Source organism: Myxine glutinosa, chromosome 3, assembly GCF_964187855.1.
Source record: "Myxine glutinosa chromosome 3, kmMyxGlut1.1, whole genome shotgun sequence".
In the NCBI taxonomy this organism is placed as follows: domain Eukaryota; kingdom Metazoa; phylum Chordata; class Myxini; order Myxiniformes; family Myxinidae; genus Myxine; species Myxine glutinosa.
Genome location: NC_136263.1, coordinates 31,913,968 through 31,926,641, shown reverse-complemented (window position 1 = coordinate 31,926,641; position 12,674 = coordinate 31,913,968). Strand labels below are relative to the sequence as shown.

General features: G+C 51.6%; 1 protein-coding gene across 2 annotated transcripts in view; it reads left to right on the top strand.

The window, feature by feature from the left end:
* Nucleotides 1–3,156: 3,156 nt before the first annotated feature.
* The window catches only part of LOC137423706 (oxysterol-binding protein-related protein 2), a 243,015-nt gene continuing 233,497 nt past the window's right edge, over nt 3,157–12,674 (top strand). The window contains exon 1 of one of the 2 annotated variants that reach the window (XM_068111142.2): nt 3,157–3,475. The gene's annotated coding sequence lies outside the window, so the exon portion shown is untranslated. The remainder of the gene's footprint in view (nt 3,476–12,674) is intronic. The other variant, XM_068111141.2, reaches the window with a different exon arrangement.

The window sequence follows — 12,674 nt, the reverse complement described above, 5'->3', positions numbered from 1 at the left end:
TCGAACGCCTGGGCCAGCATGGCCTCATCGTGAACCCCGCCAAGTGCCGGTTCGGCGTCGCCGACATCGACTTTTTGGGGCACCGCGTCACCAGGCACGGGGCCGTCCCCCTACCGGCCAAGGTGGAGGCGGTGAAGGGGTTTCCGCGCCCCTGCACGATCAAGGGGCTCCAGGAGTTCCTGGGCATGGTAAACTTTTACCATCGGTTCCTGCCCCGCATCGCCCAGCTCCTGCGCCCCCTGCACGAGGCCCTCCGAGGGAAGCCGGGCAAAGGTGACGTTACCTGGACCGAGCAGATGGACGCGGCGTTCATGGCGCGAAGCTCGCCTTGGCTAACGCCACCATGCTCGCGCACCCGGCGCCCGATGCACCGATCGCCTTCACCACCGACGCCTTGGACTACGCGGTGGGCGCAGTGCACGAGCAATGGGTGCGTGGTGCCTGGCAACCGCTGGCGTTCTTCAGCCGGCAGCTTCGCCCGCCCGAACGCCGCTATAGTACCTTCGACCGCGAGTTGCTCGGGCTTCACCTGGCGGTCAGGCACTTCCGCCATCTGCTCGAGGGCCGTGCGTTCACGACCTTCGTCGACCACAAGCCACTGGTCTTCGCGATGGGCAAGGTCACCGAGCCGTGGTCGGCCCGGCAGCAGCGTGACCTCTCGGCCGTGTCCGAATATACGACGGACATCCGGCACGTCGCGGGGAAGGACAACCCGGTGGCGGATTGCCTTTCCCGGTCCGTCGCCCACGCAGTCCACCTCGGCATCAACTATGCCCGGATGGCGGTGGACCAGGCCGCCGACCCCGGCATCCAGGCGTTGTGGACCGCCGTCACAGGCCTCCGCGTCACCGAGGTGCCGTTCGACGGCGCGGCCCTCTTGTGCGACGTCTCCCTCGGGCGGCCTCACCCCATCGTGCCCGCGGGCTGGCAGCGCCGGGTTTTTGACGCCATCCACGGCCTGTCCCACCCGGGCACGAAGGCCTCCCAGAGGTTGGTCGCCGACAAGTTTGTCTGGCATGGCCTCCGGAAGGCCGTCCGCGGCTGGACCAGGACGTTCCTCGCGTGCCAGCGCGCGAAGGTGCACCGACACACCCAGGCCCCATTGGCCCCGTTTACGGTGCCGGAACGTAGGTTCGACCATGTTCACGTGGACCTGGTGGGACCTCTGCCCCCCTCGCGGGGTTTCACCCATGTCCTCACAATGGTGGACCGCACCACCCAGTGGCCGGAGGCCGTGCCTTTGGCGGCTACGACGGCGGCGGACGTCGCGCAGGCGTTCATCGCCACCTGGGTCACCCGGTTCGGCGCCCCCTCGGACATCTCGTCTGACCGCGGCCCCCAGTTCACCTCGGAGCTCTGGGGGGCAGTCGCGCGGGTTGCCCCACGTCCAGCTGCACCGAACCACGGCCTACCACCCCCAGGCCAATGGCCTGTGCGAGCGGTTCCACCGCTCCTTGAAGGCCGCGCTCCGAGCCACCCTCAGCGACGGCGGCTGGGTCGACAGGCTCCCCTGGGTCCTGCTGGGCCTCCGGACGGCGCCCAAGGACGACCTGCGCGCATCCGCGGCGGAGTTGGTCTTCGGACAACCGCTGCGGGTGCCGGGCGAGTTCCTCCCTGACCCCACGGCACCATGGTCCGCTGCGCAGAAGCGCTCTGCGCTGCAGGAGACCGCCCGGAGGTTCGCCCCGGTGCCGACGGCGCACCACGGCACCCACCTACGCACGTCGCCCCGGAGCTTCGCACCGCGGAGTACGTCTTCGTCCGGCACGACGCCCACCGGACACCACTGCGGCCCCCGTACGACGGGCCTTTCCGCGTGCTGGAGACCGGGGTGAAACATTTCACCTTGGACATCGGTGGTACTCCCGACCGCGTCTCAGTGGATCGCCTCAAGCCGGCCCACCTCGGCGTGGACCACCCACCGCCGGTGGCTCGGCCCCCGCGTCGAGGCCACCCCCCTGCGGGCGGACCCCTGGCAACGCCCAGCCCCGCCGGCACGCCGCCCCCCCGGTCCTGCACCCATCCCGGGTGCAGCCGGAGGCATCCCAGCTGGCATCCCTGCACCCCGGACGCCGCCAGTCGCCAGAGGGCGCTTCGGCCGGGTCATCCGTTTGCCCCGCAAACTGGCCCTCCAGGTGCGCGGGAATTCTGGGGGGGCGCGTGTGGCGGACACGAAAGCTCACTGGCGTGATGGCATCATTCCGCGCACCAAGTGGGCGGCGGCCACGCCCGAGGGGTAGGCGTGGCCTCGGGATATACACCGGGCGCAGAGCCCGGAGCACTCCAGTGGAGCTCTTGCAATAAAGACTCTTTTAACTTATCGCGTTGTCCGCTTCCTCCTTGCTAAACAAGTAGCGCTTCACCACTTTCTTTATTTTGCATTGCAAACCACATGCAGTGTCATATTTTTTTTAAGTGAAAGCCCATTTGCCCCAAAGCGTGGGGGTAACAGGGCCAACTGCCACATTAATGGATATTGCGCCTTTAATATTGGTGCTGTTGGCATCTCACGGTACTTATTCTTGCAATTTAAAATAAATTTAGCAGTTTCAAGTTTTCTGCTTTTTATTTTTTCTACAAAACATCTTTTTAATAATCGAAGTTGGCAAAAAATTTTTAGGGGGGGGGGGGAGGGATGCAAGTAGCTGGCCTTGCCTAGGGCGCAAAATAGTCTGGCGCCGGCCCTGCCAACACAACACAGTATTCACAGCTCAACACACACAGCCGCCATGATTGCCACACCCAGGCATGCCTCACCAACGTCCAGCAGGGGCGCGAGAGAGAAAGAGAAAAAGACAAACACACAGACAGACACGCACAGACACAGACACACACACTCACACAGACAGACAGACAGACAGACAGACAGACACACACACACACACACACACACACACACACACACACACACACACACACACACACCTTCGCCCCACTTCGGTGTCGGAGGTAATAATTGGACAATTTTTAACCCTCAGGTATTGCTGGTATCCTCACACCTTTTTCCACAACGTCACTTCAGCTCCGCCCTTTTTATCGGTACAATAAAACAGACATTTTAATTCTCTCATCTTTTTCATCTTGTCATTTATGAACTTGTTTTTATTTTCCTCTATTTGACGTAATCCTCAACTCACGCAAAATTTGCAATATTGTATATGACGTCACGTGGTTAAATCGGCGCCTAAATCGTCAGGTTGCGGTTTCGAGTGAGCGGCGCATCCGCCCGACGCGCGTGCAGGTCTGGCCGTCAGGTTGCGGTCTCCTCCTCCTCTTCTTCTTCTTTTTTGTCGTGTTTTGTTTTTTTTGCTGTCCCGGGTCACGTGGGATTGACCTTCCCATCCAGGAAGTCCCAAGTGGGCGATCTGGGCCCACGTTTACTATTTTGTGACGAGGCCTGCGGTTCCTGACGAGACCAACCGGGCAGTGTTGCTCGAGCCGTGACACAAGCGCCGATGCCCGCTCTTTATTAATCGTACGTCAAGGCCTCCCCTTGTGCTTGTTTGTTCGTTAAATAGAACACGGCTCGGTGTATAATGTATAATTTCTGACGTGTTTTCTTCTTCTTCTTCTTCCTTCATGGTCTGGCCTGATGGTCCGATCGAGGGTTTCGCTGTTTGAATCTGATCGTAACTCAACGGTTTTAATTTAAATTAAACGAGTCGTGCGCCTGGCTTCCTGTTGTGGGGTTAATGCGGTGTTCCATCGCCATGAAAACATAGCGGTTTGTTATTACTAGGCCATTGGTACACTTTACCTGTCAGAAGACCGTTAAGAGGAAGTTTCAAGGAGGAAGGGACTGCGCATTGCATGAGGTCCATGACGTGTAATAAGTGTCAGACACAAAATATGACCTCCTTACTGATGTCACCGGCAAGTTCAGCCATTGCTGGGAAGACGCTTCTTGGACACCACGTTACGTTACGTAGTCAAGGACGAGTGTTCGGTGGGTTTTTGCTGCTGCAGGAAAAGTTATTTGATGTTTGAGGGAATAACTTTTTGACCAACTCTCAAACAACCTGCTCATTCATAATGAAGACGAATCTGAGCCCACGCAGCTTGTTTGAATTGTGTATCATTTTGTGTTGGATGATGTGATGCGTGGATTGTACGAGTTTGCTTCGGACTATTCTTCTTCTTATTCTTGGTCTTCTTCATCCTATTCTTTTTTCATGTAGTTCTAATTCTTCTTCCTCTCCCTCTTCCTGTTCTTCCCCTTATTGTTCCTCTTGTTCCCATTCTTGCTCTTCTTGTTCCCATTCTTGCCCTACTTGTTCTTCCTCTTCCCTTTCTTCTTCTTCTTCTCCTTGTTCTTTTTGTTCTTCCTATTCTTGCTCCTTGAAATTTCATTTTCAGGTCAATCAGGAGCCTGGCAAAAACCTTATAAAAGTATGATACTAAGTAGAATGAAGGAATGTTGATTTATGTTCAAATTTACAAATTTACATTTTTTTGCCAAAGTTTTAAGATTTCATTTTAAAAATGTTTATTTCAATGTAATTATGATGCATTGATGAGCTTGTATGTTTCTTACTTTCATGAAGAGAACATTTGAACACATTATTGTACTTTTGCATGGAGAGCTCGGCGGGTGAAGTACCAACCGAGAATGAAGGTGTGGGGGTTGAAAGAGGTGGCAGTAAGGGAGGCATTACAAGAGAGGCTGAGTAGGGTCGAGGATGATGTGGTTGAGCTTGAAAGTGGTTGAATGTCAATGAAAGCTAGTCTGTTGGGAGCCGTTGGTGAGGTATGTGGATGGACAAAAGGACCACCGAGGCACTCGGAAACATGGTGGTGGGATGATGAAGTTGGAAAGAGGATTGACGAGAAGAGGAAGAAGTTCAAGGAGTGGCAGAAGGCGAAGGGTACGGGAGCAGAAACAGCAGAGCATGAAAGTTATAAGGCAGCCAAGAAGGCTGCAAAGAAAGAGGTAGCAAAGGTGCAGGAGGCATGTAGGAAAATGTTCGGAGAACGCTTGGATTCGGAAGAGGGTCAGAGAGCAGTATTCAGGATTGCAAAGTAAATGAGAATCAACATCTTCCTTCATCTTCTTTATTTCAAAGGGTGAAATCCTTTTCCAACACAAGCAGGTGTACAGCATTTCGAATAACTAAAGCTTAATCTCTATTACAAATCAAAAGTCAAAATAATAAATGTGAAGGTCCCAACTGGGACAATGTTCAATGTTCTCCTCCCCCCCTATGACGAAATGCCTGGGAGGCCTGATGGGAGGGTGTGGAAAAGGATGACGGCTACCTGTAACACACGTAAGGATGATAGTTAGTTATCTCCCCCCCCCTGGGGATAAGTTTTTGAGGGTACGTAAAAAACTGATTGTCACACAGCTGGAGTGTTAATGTCCATCTGGCACACTGGTTGGCCCACGGTGGCCGGGAGTGCTCGGTGGCTGGAGCTCCTTGGAACCAGTCTGGTTGTGAGGGAAGAGCCGAGCGAGGGCACGTGGTACCCGTGTTTTAGGTCCCGTCGGGCAGGGGGATCTCCGTGGTGGAGGATTCACTAAGGCGGGTGAAATGATGGGGCTGCTCGTGATATGTGGCCCCTGAGATGGGCGAGGGGGTGAAACAGGTGGCTGGGCCATATGAGGCAATGGGGCCTGTGTAGGGGTAGGAACAGGTGGCTGGGCCGTATGAGGCAGTGACAATGGAGCCTGTTTGGGGGTTGAAACAGATGGCTGGGCCATATGAGGCTGTGACAATGGGGCCTGTGTGGGGGTTGGCTCTCTGGGCAGTCCCACCACCAGGCCAGATTCTGTCCCTGTGCCACACGTGGGAGTGTTGTGGGAGGGAGTGAACTTTCGAAGGTGTTGTCGGTTCCGGATGGTGACTCTGCCCGATCCGTCAACACGAATGACATACTGGTGGTACTGCCGCACTTCAACCACTGTCCCAGTGCGTTCCCATCTCCCAGGGTGGTTGCTGACCAGGTTCTGCAGGTAGACATGATCGCCCACCTGCAGTGGGGGTAAGAGATGGGTGTGCTCACTCCAGCGTTCACGCTCCCTAGAGTGGCGTCTAGCAAGAGCCATTTCCCGTTGTGACATCAGCTCCGTCCATGTTTCATGTGGGGAGTATCGCCCCATGGGAATAGGGATGGCATCACGTATGGGTCTTCCAAACAAGATAAGTGCTGGTGAGGCTTTTGTTTCAGGGTCAATGGAGTTCCTGTACATCAGCAGAGCCCGCTGGAACTTGTCAACATCAAGAGACCCTGAAGCAGTGACATTGTCCATCAGCATGCGCTTGGCCGTCTTCACCGCCAACTCGGCCCTGCAATTTGCGTGTGGGTTTGCCACAGAGGAGATCCTGTGTCGGACACCCCAGGCCGTCAGGAATTCCTGTGTTTGGCCTGATTTGAATTGGGAACCCCCGTCAGAGGTAAATTCTTCCGGGATACCGAATGTAACGAATGTCTCACGCAACCGTTTGATGAGGCCCTCTGCACCTGATTCTGATCTGAAGACCATGGGCCAATGCGAGTATCTGTCCACAATCACCACGTAATCCTTGCCATTGTGGGTGAAGTAGTCACTGCATATCATTTGGAATGGGTAGGCTGGGGGTGTCGACACGGGGGTTGCATAGGGTTGCTCTTGGCTATCCAGTGGCAGTGTGCACATTGGTCTCTCACTCGGGCAATGTCGATGGAAATATCAGGCCAGTATACCGAATCCATGGCTCGTGCACGCATCGCACTAACACCCTGGTGGGCGGCATGGAGTGCGTGGAGAATTGGTGTGCGGAGCGTGGGTGGTATAACAATCCTCCGGCCCATCAGTACCACGCCATCCACTACACACAGACTGGCAGTGTAGCAGTGAAAGGGGCGCAGGTCAGCGGGGAGCTCTCTGCAATCAGCTGGGAACCCATTCTCCAGGTGTGTGATGAGGTTTCGAAATGTCATGTCCGAAGCTGTCGCCTCGCGGACCATGTCCCATGTGACGACTTGGATGACAGTTTTAAGGGCGGCGGAAGCAGCTGCAACTGTAGAAGTGTCATCGGCTAAATCAGTGTTCTCTCAGTGCAGGGGAGAGCTGGCCGTGGGGTTGTGGTGGAGTACTGACATGTTAGCGAGGTCAGATTCTGACGGCTCACCTGGTAAGTGGAGGCGAATGGATTGATCAACAGGGTGTCTTGAAGCGGCATCAGGGCCCAAATTCTTCCTGCCAGGCACATGTATGATTGTGAACCTGTATGGCAGGGTCTTCTCTTTGAGGTTGAGGAGTCTCCTGTTGGCAATATCTGTGAGTGACCTATCATTCAGGACCTGGAGTATAGGCTTATGGTCGGTGGCCACAATCAGATCTGTACAGCCCAGCACATAGTAACGAGTTTGGTGGAGCGCGTAGGCGATAGCCAATGCCTCGCCTTCAATGGGAGCATACCGGCTTTCAGCAGGATGGGTGAACCTGCTGCCCACTAAGCACAATTTCCAGCCGTCAGGGCAACAGGTAGGTGTTCTGGCCTCGCACTGACAGTACTTCTGCATCATGAGGAATCCGATGCCATCAACCGACCAGTCTGTTGCCAAGCATGTTGGTCGAGATGGGTCAAACAGTCGGACACCCTCCTGCATTTCTTGGATGATGATGTCCTTCGATCTGGAATATTTCATCCAACTCCTCTGTCCAGGTGAATTTTGTGGAAGGCTTGAGTAATGCCCGGAATGGCTTCATTTGTTGTGCCATGGCAAAGGCGTACGCTCCCTGGTTGACCAGCCCGAACCAAGATCTAGCACCGGTGATGTCGTTTGGCGTGGGGAACTTCCTAATTGCATCGAGGAACTTGGCGCTGGGCCGTATGTTGGTCAGAGTTATTGTGAGACCAGCAAAGTCAACGGCGTCCTGGGCAAACTGGAATTTCCTTGGATTCAGCGTAATACCATTACGGGCACATACGTCAAGCCATGCGCACGCCTGAAAGAATGCTGCCTCGACAGAATCCGCCCACATGCAGGTGTCATCAACGCACTTTACCTTGTTCTGGAAATCAGCGATGATAGCATCAAAGCGTTGGTTATAACCATCACCGCTGGCCAGGAAACCCTGTGGGGCTACCTTATACCTATAGCGTCCCCATGGTGTGATGAATGTGGTAAAGTGTTGGTCCTCCTCGCGGATGGGCACCGAGTGATACCCATTCCATGCATCGGTCACCGTTTTCTTTGTGCCCTGAGGGATGCGGTCGGCCAGGTGGAAAGGGCTGGGCACATGGTGGGTTTGACGTGCGGCCTGACGGTTTAGGGGTTGCAGGTCTACAGTCCGCCTCGGTGTGCCATCGGTTTTGCCTGTCACAACCATCCGGGAGCACCATGTTGTAGGTGTGTTTGTGCTGACCTGCTCCAGCACGCCGATACGGACATCCCTCTGGAGATCAGCATGTACTTTGTCCTGCCAATGGATTGGGATCAGTGCTGGCTTGTGGATAGCCACCGGTGTGGCATTGGGGTCGACATGAAGATGTAGGGGTTCGCATTTCATTGTGAGGCAGTTGCAGGAGAAGTACATGGAAAAGAGGAAGAAGTTGTTTCTTGGGTTTTTTGATCTGGAGAAAGCATTCGATCGGGTTCCACGACATGGGCATTGAGGAAGTTAGGAGTGGAGGAATGGTTGATCAGAGTAGTGATGGAAATGTACAAAAGAGTGTGCGCAGCTGTAAGGACGAAGGACGGGAACAGTGGTGAGTTTGAGGTGAAGGTGGGAGTGCATCAGGGGTCGGTACTAAGTCCACTACTATTTGTAGCTGTGATGGAGGTGCTGGCTCAGAACGTAAAGGAGGGTTTACCGTGGGAGTTGTTGAATGCAGATGATCTGGTGTTGATTGCGGAAAGTATGGATGGACTGAAGGAAAAGATGAACAAGTGGAAGGAATGTATGGAGACAAAAGGTCTGAAGGTGAATATCGGAAAGACGAAGGTGATGGCAAGTGGTAAAGCATGTGGTGAGGTGGAAAGAACTGGGAAGTGGCCCTGTGCTGTGTGCAGGAAGGGTGTCGGAGTGAACTCCATTCAATGTACAATGTGCGCTGAGTGGGTTCATCAAAAATGTAGTGGTCTGAGAGGGTCATTAGCCAGTGTGGCAGCTACATTCAAATGTAAGGTGTGCACGGAGGGAGCTGCAGATGGAGGAAATGTTGAGTTGGATTTTGGAGACGGCGTGAAGCTGGAAGGTGTGAAAACATTTTGCTACCTCGGAGACATGCTGAATGGAGAAGGTGGATGAGACTCGGCAACGGTTGCTGGAGTGAGATGTGCATGGAAGAAGTTTCGGGAACTGAGTGACGTGCTGATGAGGAGGAGAGTGTCGTTGAAGCTGAAGGGAAAGGTGTGTGCTGCATGTGTGAGAAGTTTTATGATTTATGGGAGCGAGACATGGGTAATGAACGTAGAGCAGCAACGAAGGTTGGAAAGGGTGGAAATGCGAATGGTTCGATGGATGTGCGGAGTATCGTTGAGAGAGAGGAAGACAAATGATGAATTGCGAAAAATGATGGGAATAGAGCCTGTGATTGATGTTGTGAAGAGGAACAGGTTGAGATGGTTTGGTCATGTGTTGAGGAAGGATGAAAGTGACTGGTTGAGAAGAGTGATGGAAATAAATGTAGAAGGAAGTAGAGGACGGGGAAGACCGAGAAAGACTTGGCCAAAGATGGTGGAAGAAGAAATGCGGGCAAGGGGGTTAACAAGGAGAGATGCAGAAAATAGGGCAATATGGAGAAGATTGTCATGGGGACCACAAGGCCAACCCCCGCTCTAGCAGGGAAAATGGCCTTCAAATGCATGTTGTTGTTGTATTGTACTTTTGCATGACATTCTGTTTCTGATATGCTCTACATACTCTGTTACAGAGCGTCGGTGCTGTCGAAGCAGTTTCTTGGCAAGGGTTATACTGGGTGATTTGCCATTGCCTTCCGAGCAGTAGTCAGAGCAGGAATTTTGAATTTATTCATGATGTCGGTGATAGCTCAACTCCTGCTCGCGAAGGACACTGACTGTTGGGGCTTTAACGTCCACCGACTAATTCCGGTAGCTGGGACACCCAATTTGAAGTCCATCTGAGGGACGGCATGCACATTGATGAATCGGCTTGCTTGTGAAACACCGGGATGACAGTTTAATGCTGGGTCACGATTTAAACCCAGGCTCGACGAGACAGATTAGAAGCCTGTAGGCCATCCTGCCAGCCATGTCATTATAAAGGTCTTGGGAGCTCAGGCTTTTAAAAAAATAATTATTATTATTTTATTTTATTTTTTTGTATACAAAGTCGAGGCTCGTGTAAGAGCTAACACATAAAAAAAACATAAACAGAGAAACATAAAACGTATAATAATGGGAGCGTGAGACAAGAGGGGGAGAGAGAGAGAGAAGCACACAAGCAACAGCAGAGCAGGGACATTGGTAGATCTGTGGAAGGGAGAGGGCTGGGGGGAGGGATAGAGGGGAGAAGAGGAGGAGGAGGAGGAGGAGGAGAGGGAGATCCTCTAAACCTCAGCACTTGTAATCAACAGGGGGGAGTACACGGTATAGAACAAATAGATACTACTCGGACTTTCAGGAAAGAAGTCGGAATTTGAAAAAGGAGCATTTCGGGTGTATTAATGGGGGTAGTTAGGCTAGACAGCTTAGTGGTCTGTAGGCCATCCTGTCAGCCATGACACTATGAAGAGGTGTTTTGAACCCATGCTAGACAGCTTAGAGGCCTGTCGGCCAGCCCTGGAACTATAGATCTTATTGAATCCCATGGGTGAATGTACCATACCTTACTTTGTTAATGCAATTCTGAGGTTGAGAATTTTAAATATTTGATGCTCCAAAAAGGGATGTGTCACTGTGTCAGAGCAACGCCATCTTGGAACAAGATTGCCCTTATGGCAGTTACTCTTCTCGTTATGCCAATGCCAATGATGCGCTTTAAAAATTAGAGCCAGCAGTTCTCTTCTGGAGCATTGACAAGTCGTCTCTATCCCCTTCCATTCGCAAGGAAGGGGGGGGGGGGGGGGGGGGGTTAGATTTTTTTTATTCGTACCAAAGATCTGACCCTGGGGAGTACCAACGCTGAACACATGTGCAAAATTTGGTGGAGATCTGCCCTCTGACCCTGGGGAGTACCAACGCTGAACACATGTGCAAAATTTGGTGGAGATCTGCCCAGCCGTGTTTTTCTAATTTCAGACGTACGTACACACACACATACATACAGAGAAGTTCATTATTTAATATAGTAGGATATTTATCATTTCTATTAAGAAAGAGCAATTCCTAAAAATTCGATTTATTAATTTTTTCAAGAGGTGCCATAAATGGTGACCAATTGGCCCAGAGGGTTTAAGTGGGCCTGATGTGATATTCGTGCTACAGGTTGTATGAATGTCGATTGTGAATGCTCCAGGGCTCATGAAATCCTTCGGTGATAAGTTCGTCTTGATTTGTCGATGGTTGTTCCTTGAGTATTTGAAGTTGATGGCATTGAGATGCAGAGGAGTGAGATTGAATACAAGGCACATGAAAATGCTGGAAAAATAGTTATTTAAAAGTTGATCCTCCTTTTTGCATATCCCAGGTAATTATTCCTTGGGTGATCAACACAATGATTTTAAGGTTTGCTGCATCAAGTCAATGTTCACTGGACAATGGTGGGAATGCCAGTCATTTTTCCTGCAGAATTTGTAATGCACTATTTAAGTTTTGGTGTTTGGAATTAATTAAAAGAGACCCAAAGGATCTTTTTACCTGTGCCACCGAAGGTGGTTTCACCCCTGTCTGTCTGAGCAAAAAAGGCTTGGAACGAAAATTCAGACGAAATTTGGTGGACAGGGTTGGTGTTTGATGAGGACTAAATTATTAGATTTTAGTGAAGATGCGGATCCGGACATGAGAAATTTTTAATTTTTAAAGTGATTCTTCACCATTGAGAGATGGGGCCAAAAACGATATATGACACGATATTTCAAAATGTTGTCGACGGGTTTGGACTAAACTTGGAGAGATTTGGTGTGTGATAAGGATGAATTGATTCGATTTTGGTGAAGATCTGGATGCGAGAATTTTTTGATTTCTAAAGTTATTCTTCACCGTTAAGAGATGGGTCTAAAAACGATATATCAAGCATGAAATTTCAAAAAGTTGTTGACTGGTTGTGACAAAACTAGGTGCATGAGTTGGTTAGGCGACAAGAAGAAGCCGATTCAATTTTGGTTAAGCCCCGCGAATCCAGATCCGACCTATCGGTGGATACAACAACAAACAACATGCATTTTAAAGGCCATTTTCCCTGCAAGAGCGGGGGTTAGCCTTGCGGTCCCCATGACAATCTTCTCCATTTTGCCCTATTTTCTGCATCTCTCCTTGTTAACCCCCTTGCCCGCATTTCTTCTTCCACCATCTTTAGCCAAGTCTTTCTCGGTCTTCCCCGTCCTCTACTTCCTTCAACATTCATTTCCATCACTCTTCTCAACCAGTCACTTTCATCCTTCCTCAACACATGACCAAACCATCTCAACCTGTTCCACTTCACAGCATCAATCACAGGCTCTATTCCCATCATCTTTCGCAATTCATCATTTGTCTTCCTCTCTCTCAACGATACTCCGCACATCCATCGAACCATTCGCATTTCCACCCTTTCCAACCTTCGTTGCTGCTCTACGTTCATTACC